The sequence below is a fragment of the Teleopsis dalmanni genome, chromosome X, assembly GCF_002237135.1.
Source record: "Teleopsis dalmanni isolate 2A chromosome X, ASM223713v2, whole genome shotgun sequence".
Lineage (NCBI taxonomy): Eukaryota > Metazoa > Arthropoda > Insecta > Diptera > Diopsidae > Teleopsis > Teleopsis dalmanni.
In genome coordinates, this window is record NC_051848.1 from 99,300,243 (window position 1) to 99,314,818 (window position 14,576).

At 25.8% G+C, this 14,576-nt stretch overlaps 5 long non-coding RNA genes across 16 annotated transcripts; all 5 read right to left on the reverse strand.

Annotated features, from left to right (window-relative positions):
- Positions 1 to 531: 531 nt before the first annotated feature.
- On the reverse strand, positions 532 to 2,181 carry LOC119687500. 4 transcript variants are annotated; one of them, XR_005253192.1, is made up of 6 exons: positions 1,804 to 1,929; positions 1,427 to 1,529; positions 1,105 to 1,362; positions 879 to 1,044; positions 719 to 810; positions 532 to 657 (listed from the first exon to the last, which is right to left on the reverse strand). It is a non-coding gene; the product is annotated as an uncharacterized LOC119687500 (long non-coding RNA). The 4 variants fall into 4 exon arrangements; XR_005253193.1 differs by lacking the exon at positions 1,804 to 1,929 and adding an exon at positions 2,141 to 2,181 and having other exon boundaries at positions 533 to 657; positions 1,105 to 1,348; XR_005253190.1 differs by having other exon boundaries at positions 533 to 657; positions 1,105 to 1,348.
- An 865-nt stretch (positions 2,182 to 3,046) lies between these two features.
- On the reverse strand, positions 3,047 to 9,355 carry LOC119687496. 9 transcript variants are annotated; one of them, XR_005253182.1, is made up of 8 exons: positions 9,153 to 9,355; positions 8,926 to 9,023; positions 6,422 to 6,735; positions 3,944 to 4,243; positions 3,622 to 3,865; positions 3,395 to 3,561; positions 3,235 to 3,326; positions 3,047 to 3,173 (listed from the first exon to the last, which is right to left on the reverse strand). It is a non-coding gene; the product is annotated as an uncharacterized LOC119687496 (long non-coding RNA). The 9 variants fall into 9 exon arrangements; XR_005253181.1 differs by having other exon boundaries at positions 6,422 to 6,721; positions 9,153 to 9,354; XR_005253183.1 differs by lacking the exons at positions 8,926 to 9,023; positions 9,153 to 9,355 and adding exons at positions 6,800 to 6,897; positions 7,027 to 7,229 and having other exon boundaries at positions 3,622 to 3,879; positions 6,422 to 6,721.
- Positions 9,356 to 10,159: 804 nt separating this feature from the next.
- Positions 10,160 to 11,480, reverse strand: LOC119687497. The gene is made up of 6 exons (XR_005253187.1): positions 11,279 to 11,480; positions 11,052 to 11,149; positions 10,730 to 10,973; positions 10,503 to 10,669; positions 10,343 to 10,434; positions 10,160 to 10,281 (listed from the first exon to the last, which is right to left on the reverse strand). It is a non-coding gene; the product is annotated as an uncharacterized LOC119687497 (long non-coding RNA).
- An 805-nt stretch (positions 11,481 to 12,285) lies between these two features.
- LOC119687498 lies at positions 12,286 to 13,345 on the reverse strand. The gene is made up of 5 exons (XR_005253188.1): positions 13,178 to 13,345; positions 12,856 to 13,099; positions 12,629 to 12,795; positions 12,469 to 12,560; positions 12,286 to 12,407 (listed from the first exon to the last, which is right to left on the reverse strand). It is a non-coding gene; the product is annotated as an uncharacterized LOC119687498 (long non-coding RNA).
- A 44-nt stretch (positions 13,346 to 13,389) lies between these two features.
- Positions 13,390 to 13,976, reverse strand: LOC119687499. The gene is made up of 3 exons (XR_005253189.1): positions 13,775 to 13,976; positions 13,548 to 13,645; positions 13,390 to 13,469 (listed from the first exon to the last, which is right to left on the reverse strand). It is a non-coding gene; the product is annotated as an uncharacterized LOC119687499 (long non-coding RNA).
- Positions 13,977 to 14,576: the final 600 nt, after the last annotated feature.

The following is a 14,576-nucleotide window of genomic DNA, read 5'->3' on the forward strand; positions in this document are numbered from 1 at the left end:
TAAACTTCATACTCGTAATCACTTAATCGTGTAGTATTGCTATTACATTAAAATCAATGTAAATTTTTTACTAGTTTGACAGTCTATAATACTAGGTTCTTCGTAACCTATTTTATACGTGTTCGATTTTAGAGTTCTGGAACTGGTAAAATGACTAGTTTGTTAATAGACAATAATATTGCTTTGTTGTGGTTAGAGTTAATCGTAACTAAATTAATACTAGTATACTCATCATTTCATCACTGGTGAGTTTGAAATTGCATCTCCTACATTACTCTTCATCGGATAGATTGAATATTAAAGCAATAACACTTTCTTTCAGATTAAATATTTACAAACACAGTAGACAACTATTATATAGTAAATATCATGGTATCAGAAAAGCATACAATTTTTGATGTCGCAGAATCCAAAACAAGTTTCTTCTCAAATTAGCAATATCAGGACCTAAAAATGCAAATCTATACGGGATAACCACCATATTATAAAAATCAAAGTGAAACAATTGACAAATATACGTATATCTATTTTAAATTTATTTTTCAGAAAGTTTTTATCATGATCAAATGAAACTAATATTAATTAGTTAATTAACACAAATTAAGTAATGATCCCATAAAAGATCGCTTAAATAAATCCTGTAAAATCATCAGGTATCTGAAATTCATAAGTTATAATATAATTTTTCATCAAATCAGATATATTAATATTTTCTTACACATATCTTAAGTGATATGCTTAATTGATTTCAACAGATTTACTTTGATCCACTTGAGAGTTTTAATTAAAGTAATTCTTTTGGGGTTATTTCTAGGGAATACAAAAGAAATCATATGCATAATATGAAGATTTCGATATACCATATATGTACTACTCACTTTCATTATAGATTTGTACTATAAATTTTCACACATGTATATATACATGTATATAGGTATATGCTTTCATTGTAATTGCTTTTAAATATTGTATGTGCTTCCTTCCACCAGTCAATCATTCATTATATCCGTTGATAACCAAAAGAGAAACTCTCTTCAAAAAAGTCTACGATTTCATTGAATTAAAGATATATAATAAATAATAATTAATTGAATTTTCACCTACCTGGTCTTTTATTAAATAATTAATATTATACATTAATATAGTACTGTTAACCAAAGCAACTTGCATAAGATAAGGATATATAGTAAGATTTTTATAAATGAAATGTGTATTATAAAAATTTACGAAGTCGAAGGAATCATTATCTATAGTAGTGTATAATGAAACAACACGTATCCTTAACTTCACTCCATTTTAATATGTGGAAATTTTTATCCAGTGTAAAGAAATTTTATAGAGAAAGAATCTTAAATCGAAATGCTATTATAATTTAATGAAATCTTTGGAATTAATTTGTGTAAGATAATCTAATAATCTCACTCACCTCTTTCTTAACTTAGTTTATATGAAAGTTTATATATGGTTTAAAATTGAGATATAGTTTTCCTAACATATTCTTTTGCCACGGATGGATTGGATGGTGCCTCCTTGAAAAAAGTTTAAAAGAAGTGGATATAAGATTTTGATAAGGTTAGAAGCATAATAGTTCTAATAGTTTTCGTTTTAGTTAGTCTTTCTAATATTATAATAAATGATGAAACAACACGTATCCTTAACTTCACTCCATTTTAATAATATGTGGAAATTTTTATCCAGTGTAAAGAAATTTTATAGAGAAAGAATCTTAAATCGAAATGCTATTATAATTTAATGAAATCTTTGGAATTAATTTGTGTAAGATAATCTAATAATCTCACTCACCTCTTTCTTAACTTAGTTTATATGAAAGTTTATATATGGTTTAAAATTGAGGTATAGTTTTCCTATTCTTTTGGCACGGATGGATAGAATGGTGCCTCCTTGAAAAAAGTTTAAAAAGAAGTGGATATAGATTTTGATAATAAAAAATCTGATATATATAATTTTAAACCGTTGTACTCGTATTGAGTAGCGCAACTACCACAGCGAACTCTGAAAATAATTTCCTACTCAACCTTATTTTTTAAAATTTTTGTGATGAAAATGTGAGATGTGTTCAAATCAACAGAAATATAATATATAAACAAACTTAATTGTTAAGAATTATTTTGGATGCTACATTTTAATGTCCAAGTGTCCTAGTGTCCAATACGACCAAGAATGATACACAGAAATTTGAAGTTGAACGCTAGAATTTTTAGAAAACCAAAAATTTTTTATTTTTTAAGTTTACTAGTCAGTTTCTTTAAATTTAATGTCTAACTGTTGATTACTATATAATTATTCTTTTCGATCTAAATGATTTATTATTTATCCTTAAATAAACCTTCTTCTTGTTGTGATTAACATATTTTAAAACCTCAATCTGATTTTAGTTTTTCTTCAGATATCTAGAGAGTTCTTGACTTCATATTGTTCTACATTCCACATCAATGTCGTCAGTAGTTAATGTGCCCTTTTCACGCAATATATGTAAAGATTATAAAGCTTTATTTTAAACTTCATACTCGTAATCACTTAATCGTGTAGTATTGCTATTACATTAAAATCAATGTAAATTTTTTACTAGTTTGACAGTCTATAATACTAGGTTCTTCGTAACCTACTTTATACGTGTTCGATTTTAGAGTTCTGGAACTGGTAAATTGACTAGTTTGTTAATAGACAATAATATTGCTTTGTTGTGGTTAGAGTTAATCGTAACTGAATTAATACTAGTATACTCATTATTTCATCACTGGTGAGTTTGAAATTGCATCTCCTACATTATTCTTCATCGGATGGATTGAATTTTAAAGCCAAGAAATTTTTTTTCTAATCAAATATTTATAAAAACAGTAGACAACTATAATATAGTAAATATCATGGTATCAGAAAAGCATACAATTTTTGGTGTCGCAGAATCCAAAACAAGTGTCTTCTCAAATTAGCAATATCAGGACCTAAAAATGCAAATCTATACGGGATAACCACCATATTATAAAAATCAAAGTAAAACAATTGACAAATATACGTATATCTATTTTAAATTTATTTTTCAGAAAGTTTTTATCATGATCAAATGAAACTAATATTAATTAGTTAATTAACACAAATTAAGTAATGATCCCATAAAAGATCGCTTAAATAAATCCTGTAAAATCATCAGGTATCTGAAATTCATAAGTTATAATATAATTTTTCATCAAATCAGATATATTAATATTTTCTTACACATATCTTAAGTGATATGCTTAATTGATTTCAACAGATTTACTTTGATCCACTTGAGAGTTTTAATTAAAGTAATTCTTTTGGGGTTATTTCTAGGGAATACAAAAGAAATCATATGCATAATATGAAGATTTCGATATACCATATATGTACTACTCACTTTCATTATAGATTTGTACTATAAATTTTCACACATGTATATATACATGTATATAGGTATATGCTTTCATTGTAATTGCTTTTAAATATTGTATGTGCTTCCTTCCACCAGTCAATCATTCATTATATCCGTTGATAACCAAAAGAGAAACTCTCTTCAAAAAAAGTCTACGATTTCATTGAATTAAAGATATATAATAAATAATAATTAATTGAATTTTCACCTACCTGGTCTTTTATTAAATAATTAATATTATACATTAATATAGTACTGTTAACCAAAGCAACTTGCATAAGATAAGGATATATAGTAAGATTTTTATAAATGAAATGTGTATTATAAAAATTTACGAAGTCGAAGGAATCATTATCTATAGTAGTGTATAATGAAACAACACGTATCCTTAACTTCACTCCATTTTAATATGTGGAAATTTTTATCCAGTGTAAAGAAATTTTATAGAGAAAGAATCTTAAATCGAAATGCTATTATAATTTAATGAAATCTTTGGAATTAATTTGTGTAAGATAATCTAATAATCTCACTCACCTCTTTCTTAACTTAGTTTATATGAAAGTTTATATATGGTTTAAAATTGAGACATAGTTTTCCTAACATATTTTTTTGCCACGGATGGATTGGATGGTGCCTCCTTGAAAAAAGTTTAAAAAGAAGTGGATATAAGATTTTGATAAGGTTAAAAGCATAATAGTTCTAATAGTTTTCGTTTTAGTTAATCTTTCTAATATTATAATAAATGATGAAACAACACGTATCCTTAACTTCACTCCATTTTAATAATATGTGGAAATTTTTATCCAGTGTAAAGAAATTTTATAGAGAAAGAATCTTAAATCGAAATGCTATTATAATTTAATGAAATCTTTGGAATTAATTTGTGTAAGATAATCTAATAATCTCACTCACCTCTTTCTTAACTTAGTTTATATGAAAGTTTATGTATGGTTTAAAATTGAGGTATAGTTTTCCTATTCTTTTGGCACGGATGGATAGAATGGTGCCTCCTTGAAAAAAGTTTAAAAAGAAGTGGATATAGATTTTGATAATAAAAAATCTGATATATATATTTAAACCGTTGTACTCGTATTGAGTACGCAACTAACCACGCAACTCTGAAATAATTTCCTACTCACCTTATTTTTAAAATTTGTGATGATGTGAGATGTGTTCAAATCAACAGAAATATAATATATATAACAAACTTAATTGTTATAATTATTTGGATGCTACATTTTAATGTCCAAGTGTCCTAGTGTCCAATACGACCAAGATTGATACAACAAGAAATTTTGAAGTTAACGCTAGAATTTTTAGAAAAAACAAAAATTTTTATTTTTTAATTTTACTAGTCAGTTTCTTTAAATTTATGTCTACTTTGATTACTATATAATTATTCTTTTCGATCTAAATGATTTATTATTTATCCTTAATTAAACCTTCTTCTTGTTGTGATTAACATATTTTAAAACCTCAATCTGATTTGAGTTTTTCTTCAGATATCTAGAGAGTTCTTGACTTCATATTGTTCTACATTCCACATCAATGTCGTCAGTAGTTAATGTGCCCTTTTCACGCAATATATGTAAAGATTATAAAGCTTTATTTTAAACTTCATACTCGTAATCACTTAATCGTGTAGTATTGCTATTACATTAAAATCAATGTAAATTTTTTACTAGTTTGACAGTCTATAATACTAGGTTCTTCGTAACCTACTTTATACGTGTTCGATTTTAGAGTTCTGGAACTGGTAAATTGACTAGTTTGTTAATAGACAATAATATTGCTTTGTTGTGGTTAGAGTTAATCGTAACTGAATTAATACTAGTATACTCATTATTTCATCACTGGTGAGTTTGAAATTGCATCTCCTACATTATTCTTCATCGGATGGATTGAATTTTAAGGCCAAGAAATTTTTTTTCTAATCAAATATTTATAAAAACAGTAGACAACTATAATATAGTAAATATCATGGTATCAGAAAAGCATACAATTTTTGGTGTCGCAGAATCCAAAACAAGTGTCTTCTCAAATTAGCAATATCAGGACCTAAAAATGCAAATCTATACGGGATAACCACCATATTATAAAAATCAAAGTAAAACAATTGACAAATATACGTATATCTATTTTAAATTTATTTTTCAGAAAGTTTTTATCATGATCAAATGAAACTAATATTAATTAGTTAATTAACACAAATTAAGTAATGATCCCATAAAAGATCGCTTAAATAAATCCTGTAAAATCATCAGGTATCTGAAATTCATAAGTTATAATATAATTTTTCATCAAATCAGATATATTAATATTTTCTTACACATATCTTAAGTGATATGCTTAATTGATTTCAACAGATTTACTTTGATCCACTTGAGAGTTTTAATTAAAGTAATTCTTTTGGGGTTATTTCTAGGGAATACAAAAGAAATCATATGCATAATATGAAGATTTCGATATACCATATATGTACTACTCACTTTCATTATAGATTTGTACTATAAATTTTTTTATATGCTTTCATTGTAATTGCTTTTAAATATTGTATGTGCTTCCTTCCACCAGTCAATCATTCATTATATCCGTTGATAACCAAAAGAGAAACTCTCTTCAAAAAAAGTCTACGATTTCATTGAATTAAAGATATATAATAAATAATAATTAATTGAATTTTCACCTACCTGGTCTTTTATTAAATAATTAATATTATACATTAATATAGTACTGTTAACCAAAGCAACTTGCATAAGATAAGGATATATAGTAAGATTTTTATAAATGAAATGTGTATTATAAAAATTTACGAAGTCGAAGGAATCATTATCTATAGTAGTGTATAATGAAACAACACGTATCCTTAACTTCACTCCATTTTAATATGTGGAAATTTTTATCCAGTGTAAAGAAATTTTATAGAGAAAGAATCTTAAATCGAAATGCTATTATAATTTAATGAAATCTTTGGAATTAATTTGTGTAAGATAATCTAATAATCTCACTCACCTCTTTCTTAACTTAGTTTATATGAAAGTTTATATATGGTTTAAAATTGAGACATAGTTTTCCTAACATATTTTTTTGCCACGGATGGATTGGATGGTGCCTCCTTGAAAAAAGTTTAAAAAGAAGTGGATATAAGATTTTGATAAGGTTAAAAGCATAATAGTTCTAATAGTTTTCGTTTTAGTTAATCTTTCTAATATTATAATAAATGATGAAACAACACGTATCCTTAACTTCACTCCATTTTAATAATATGTGGAAATTTTTATCCAGTGTAAAGAAATTTTATAGAGAAAGAATCTTAAATCGAAATGCTATTATAATTTAATGAAATCTTTGGAATTAATTTGTGTAAGATAATCTAATAATCTCACTCACCTCTTTCTTAACTTAGTTTATATGAAAGTTTATATATGGTTTAAAATTGAGGTATAGTTTTCCTATTCTTTTGGCACGGATGGATAGAATGGTGCCTCCTTGAAAAAAGTTTAAAAAGAAGTGGATATAGATTTTGATAATAAAAAATCTGATATATATATTTAAACCGTTGTACTCGTATTGAGTACGCAACTAACCACGCAACTCTGAAATAATTTCCTACTCACCTTATTTTTAAAATTTGTGATGATGTGAGATGTGTTCAAATCAACAGAAATATAATATATATAACAAACTTAATTGTTATAATTATTTGGATGCTACATTTTAATGTCCAAGTGTCCTAGTGTCCAATACGACCAAGATTGATACAACAAGAAATTTTGAAGTTAACGCTAGAATTTTTAGAAAAAACAAAAATTTTTATTTTTTAATTTTACTAGTCAGTTTCTTTAAATTTATGTCTACTTTGATTACTATATAATTATTCTTTTCGATCTAAATGATTTATTATTTATCCTTAAATAAACCTTCTTCTTGTTGTGATTAACATATTTTAAAACCTCAATCTGATTTTAGTTTTTCTTCAGATATCTAGAGAGTTCTTGACTTCATATTGTTCTACATTCCACATCAATGTCGTCAGTAGTTAATGTGCCCTTTTCACGCAATATATGTAAAGATTATAAAGCTTTATTTTAAACTTCATACTCGTAATCACTTAATCGTGTAGTATTGCTATTACATTAAAATCAATGTAAATTTTTTACTAGTTTGACAGTCTATAATACTAGGTTCTTCGTAACCTACTTTATACGTGTTCGATTTTAGAGTTCTGGAACTGGTAAATTGACTAGTTTGTTAATAGACAATAATATTGCTTTGTTGTGGTTAGAGTTAATCGTAACTGAATTAATACTAGTATACTCATTATTTCATCACTGGTGAGTTTGAAATTGCATCTCCTACATTATTCTTCATCGGATGGATTGAATTTTAAGGCCAAGAAATTTTTTTTCTAATCAAATATTTATAAAAACAGTAGACAACTATAATATAGTAAATATCATGGTATCAGAAAAGCATACAATTTTTGGTGTCGCAGAATCCAAAACAAGTGTCTTCTCAAATTAGCAATATCAGGACCTAAAAATGCAAATCTATACGGGATAACCACCATATTATAAAAATCAAAGTAAAACAATTGACAAATATACGTATATCTATTTTAAATTTATTTTTCAGAAAGTTTTTATCATGATCAAATGAAACTAATATTAATTAGTTAATTAACACAAATTAAGTAATGATCCCATAAAAGATCGCTTAAATAAATCCTGTAAAATCATCAGGTATCTGAAATTCATAAGTTATAATATAATTTTTCATCAAATCAGATATATTAATATTTTCTTACACATATCTTAAGTGATATGCTTAATTGATTTCAACAGATTTACTTTGATCCACTTGAGAGTTTTAATTAAAGTAATTCTTTTGGGGTTATTTCTAGGGAATACAAAAGAAATCATATGCATAATATGAAGATTTCGATATACCATATATGTACTACTCACTTTCATTATAGATTTGTACTATAAATTTTCACACATGTATATATACATGTATATAGGTATATGCTTTCATTGTAATTGCTTTTAAATATTGTATGTGCTTCCTTCCACCAGTCAATCATTCATTATATCCGTTGATAACCAAAAGAGAAACTCTCTTCAAAAAAAGTCTACGATTTCATTGAATTAAAGATATATAATAAATAATAATTAATTGAATTTTCACCTACCTGGTCTTTTATTAAATAATTAATATTATACATTAATATAGTACTGTTAACCAAAGCAACTTGCATAAGATAAGGATATATAGTAAGATTTTTATAAATGAAATGTGTATTATAAAAATTTACGAAGTCGAAGGAATCATTATCTATAGTAGTGTATAATGAAACAACACGTATCCTTAACTTCACTCCATTTTAATATGTGGAAATTTTTATCCAGTGTAAAGAAATTTTATAGAGAAAGAATCTTAAATCGAAATGCTATTATAATTTAATGAAATCTTTGGAATTAATTTGTGTAAGATAATCTAATAATCTCACTCACCTCTTTCTTAACTTAGTTTATATGAAAGTTTATATATGGTTTAAAATTGAGGTATAGTTTTCCTATTCTTTTGGCACGGATGGATAGAATGGTGCCTCCTTGAAAAAAGTTTAAAAAGAAGTGGATATAGATTTTGATAATAAAAAATCTGATATATATATTTAAACCGTTGTACTCGTATTGAGTACGCAACTAACCACGCAACTCTGAAATAATTTCCTACTCACCTTATTTTTAAAATTTGTGATGATGTGAGATGTGTTCAAATCAACAGAAATATAATATATATAACAAACTTAATTGTTATAATTATTTGGATGCTACATTTTAATGTCCAAGTGTCCTAGTGTCCAATACGACCAAGATTGATACAACAAGAAATTTTGAAGTTAACGCTAGAATTTTTAGAAAAAACAAAAATTTTTATTTTTTAATTTTACTAGTCAGTTTCTTTAAATTTATGTCTACTTTGATTACTATATAATTATTCTTTTCGATCTAAATGATTTATTATTTATCCTTAAATAAACCTTCTTCTTGTTGTGATTAACATATTTTAAAACCTCAATCTGATTTTAGTTTTTCTTCAGATATCTAGAGAGTTCTTGACTTCATATTGTTCTACATTCCACATCAATGTCGTCAGTAGTTAATGTGCCCTTTTCACGCAATATATGTAAAGATTATAAAGCTTTATTTTAAACTTCATACTCGTAATCACTTAATCGTGTAGTATTGCTATTACATTAAAATCAATGTAAATTTTTTACTAGTTTGACAGTCTATAATACTAGGTTCTTCGTAACCTACTTTATACGTGTTCGATTTTAGAGTTCTGGAACTGGTAAATTGACTAGTTTGTTAATAGACAATAATATTGCTTTGTTGTGGTTAGAGTTAATCGTAACTGAATTAATACTAGTATACTCATTATTTCATCACTGGTGAGTTTGAAATTGCATCTCCTACATTATTCTTCATCGGATGGATTGAATTTTAAGGCCAAGAAATTTTTTTTCTAATCAAATATTTATAAAAACAGTAGACAACTATAATATAGTAAATATCATGGTATCAGAAAAGCATACAATTTTTGGTGTCGCAGAATCCAAAACAAGTGTCTTCTCAAATTAGCAATATCAGGACCTAAAAATGCAAATCTATACGGGATAACCACCATATTATAAAAATCAAAGTAAAACAATTGACAAATATACGTATATCTATTTTAAATTTATTTTTCAGAAAGTTTTTATCATGATCAAATGAAACTAATATTAATTAGTTAATTAACACAAATTAAGTAATGATCCCATAAAAGATCGCTTAAATAAATCCTGTAAAATCATCAGGTATCTGAAATTCATAAGTTATAATATAATTTTTCATCAAATCAGATATATTAATATTTTCTTACACATATCTTAAGTGATATGCTTAATTGATTTCAACAGATTTACTTTGATCCACTTGAGAGTTTTAATTAAAGTAATTCTTTTGGGGTTATTTCTAGGGAATACAAAAGAAATCATATGCATAATATGAAGATTTCGATATACCATATATGTACTACTCACTTTCATTATAGATTTGTACTATAAATTTTCACACATGTATATATACATGTATATAGGTATATGCTTTCATTGTAATTGCTTTTAAATATTGTATGTGCTTCCTTCCACCAGTCAATCATTCATTATATCCGTTGATAACCAAAAGAGAAACTCTCTTCAAAAAAAGTCTACGATTTCATTGAATTAAAGATATATAATAAATAATAATTAATTGAATTTTCACCTACCTGGTCTTTTATTAAATAATTAATATTATACATTAATATAGTACTGTTAACCAAAGCAACTTGCATAAGATAAGGATATATAGTAAGATTTTTATAAATGAAATGTGTATTATAAAAATTTACGAAGTCGAAGGAATCATTATCTATAGTAGTGTATAATGAAACAACACGTATCCTTAACTTCACTCCATTTTAATATGTGGAAATTTTTATCCAGTGTAAAGAAATTTTATAGAGAAAGAATCTTAAATCGAAATGCTATTATAATTTAATGAAATCTTTGGAATTAATTTGTGTAAGATAATCTAATAATCTCACTCACCTCTTTCTTAACTTAGTTTATATGAAAGTTTATATATGGTTTAAAATTGAGGTATAGTTTTCCTATTCTTTTGGCACGGATGGATAGAATGGTGCCTCCTTGAAAAAAGTTTAAAAAGAAGTGGATATAGATTTTGATAATAAAAAATCTGATATATATATTTAAACCGTTGTACTCGTATTGAGTACGCAACTAACCACGCAACTCTGAAATAATTTCCTACTCACCTTATTTTTAAAATTTGTGATGATGTGAGATGTGTTCAAATCAACAGAAATATAATATATATAACAAACTTAATTGTTATAATTATTTGGATGCTACATTTTAATGTCCAAGTGTCCTAGTGTCCAATACGACCAAGATTGATACAACAAGAAATTTTGAAGTTAACGCTAGAATTTTTAGAAAAAACAAAAATTTTTATTTTTTAATTTTACTAGTCAGTTTCTTTAAATTTATGTCTACTTTGATTACTATATAATTATTCTTTTCGATCTAAATGATTTATTATTTATCCTTAAATAAACCTTCTTCTTGTTGTGATTAACATATTTTAAAACCTCAATCTGATTTTAGTTTTTCTTCAGATATCTAGAGAGTTCTTGACTTCATATTGTTCTACATTCCACATCAATGTCGTCAGTAGTTAATGTGCCCTTTTCACGCAATATATGTAAAGATTATAAAGCTTTATTTTAAACTTCATACTCGTAATCACTTAATCGTGTAGTATTGCTATTACATTAAAATCAATGTAAATTTTTTACTAGTTTGACAGTCTATAATACTAGGTTCTTCGTAACCTACTTTATACGTGTTCGATTTTAGAGTTCTGGAACTGGTAAATTGACTAGTTTGTTAATAGACAATAATATTGCTTTGTTGTGGTTAGAGTTAATCGTAACTGAATTAATACTAGTATACTCATTATTTCATCACTGGTGAGTTTGAAATTGCATCTCCTACATTATTCTTCATCGGATGGATTGAATTTTAAAGCCAAGAAATTTTTTTTCTAATCAAATATTTATAAAAACAGTAGACAACTATAATATAGTAAATATCATGGTATCAGAAAAGCATACAATTTTTGGTGTCGCAGAATCCAAAACAAGTGTCTTCTCAAATTAGCAATATCAGGACCTAAAAATGCAAATCTATACGGGATAACCACCATATTATAAAAATCAAAGTAAAACAATTGACAAATATACGTATATCTATTTTAAATTTATTTTTCAGAAAGTTTTTATCATGATCAAATGAAACTAATATTAATTAGTTAATTAACACAAATTAAGTAATGATCCCATAAAAGATCGCTTAAATAAATCCTGTAAAATCATCAGGTATCTGAAATTCATAAGTTATAATATAATTTTTCATCAAATCAGATATATTAATATTTTCTTACACATATCTTAAGTGATATGCTTAATTGATTTCAACAGATTTACTTTGATCCACTTGAGAGTTTTAATTAAAGTAATTCTTTTGGGGTTATTTCTAGGGAATACAAAAGAAATCATATGCATAATATGAAGATTTCGATATACCATATATGTACTACTCACTTTCATTATAGATTTGTACTATAAATTTTCACACATGTATATATACATGTATATAGGTATATGCTTTCATTGTAATTGCTTTTAAATATTGTATGTGCTTCCTTCCACCAGTCAATCATTCATTATATCCGTTGATAACCAAAAGAGAAACTCTCTTCAAAAAAAGTCTACGATTTCATTGAATTAAAGATATATAATAAATAATAATTAATTGAATTTTCACCTACCTGGTCTTTTATTAAATAATTAATATTATACATTAATATAGTACTGTTAACCAAAGCAACTTGCATAAGATAAGGATATATAGTAAGATTTTTATAAATGAAATGTGTATTATAAAAATTTACGAAGTCGAAGGAATCATTATCTATAGTAGTGTATAATGAAACAACACGTATCCTTAACTTCACTCCATTTTAATATGTGGAAATTTTTATCCAGTGTAAAGAAATTTTATAGAGAAAGAATCTTAAATCGAAATGCTATTATAATTTAATGAAATCTTTGGAATTAATTTGTGTAAGATAATCTAATAATCTCACTCACCTCTTTCTTAACTTAGTTTATATGAAAGTTTATATATGGTTTAAAATTGAGGTATAGTTTTCCTATTCTTTTGGCACGGATGGATAGAATGGTGCCTCCTTGAAAAAAGTTTAAAAAGAAGTGGATATAGATTTTGATAAGGTTAAAAGCATAATAGTTCTAATAATTTTCGTTTTAGTTAGTCTTTCTAATATTATAATAAATGATTGAAACAACACGTATCCTTAACTTCACTCCATTTTAATATGTGGAAATTTTTATCCAGTGTAAAGAAATTTTATAGAGAAAGAATCTTAAATCGAAATGCTATTATAATTTAATGAAATCTTTGGAATTAATTTGTGTAAGATAATCTAATAATCTCACTCACCTCTTTCTTAACTTAGTTTATATGAAAGTTTATATATGGTTTAAAATTGAGGTATAGTTTTCCTATTCTTTTGGCACGGATGGATAGAATGGTGCCTCCTTGAAAAAAGTTTAAAAAGAAGTGGATATAGATTTTGATAATAAAAAATCTGATATATATATTTAAACCGTTGTACTCGTATTGAGTACGCAACTAACCACGCAACTCTGAAATAATTTCCTACTCACCTTATTTTTAAAATTTGTGATGATGTGAGATGTGTTCAAATCAACAGAAATATAATATATATAACAAACTTAATTGTTATAATTATTTGGATGCTACATTTTAATGTCCAAGTGTCCTAGTGTCCAATACGACCAAGATTGATACAACAAGAAATTTTGAAGTTAACGCTAGAATTTTTAGAAAAAACAAAAATTTTTATTTTTTAATTTTACTAGTCAGTTTCTTTAAATTTATGTCTACTTTGATTACTATATAATTATTCTTTTCGATCTAAATGATTTATTATTTATCCTTAAATAAACCTTCTTCTTGTTGTGATTAACATATTTTAAAACCTCAATCTGATTTTAGTTTTTCTTCAGATATCTAGAGAGTTCTTGACTTCATATTGTTCTACATTCCACATCAATGTCGTCGGTAGTTAATGTGCCCTTTTCACGCAATATATGTAAAGATTATAAAGATTAATTTTAAACTTCGTACTCGTAATCACTTAATCGTGTAGTATTGCTATTACATTAAAATCATTGTAAATTTTTTACTAGTTTGACAGTCTATAATACTAGGTTCTTCGTAACCTACTTTATACGTGTTCGATTTTAGAGTTCTGGAACTGGTAAATTGACTAGTTTGTTAATAGACAATAATATTGCTTTGTTGTGGTTAGAGTTAATCGTAACTGAATTAATACTAGTATACTCATTATTTCATCACTGGTGAGTTTGAAATTGCATCTCCTACATTATTCTTCATCGGATGGATTGAATTTTAAAGCCAAGAAATTTTTTTTCTAATCAAATA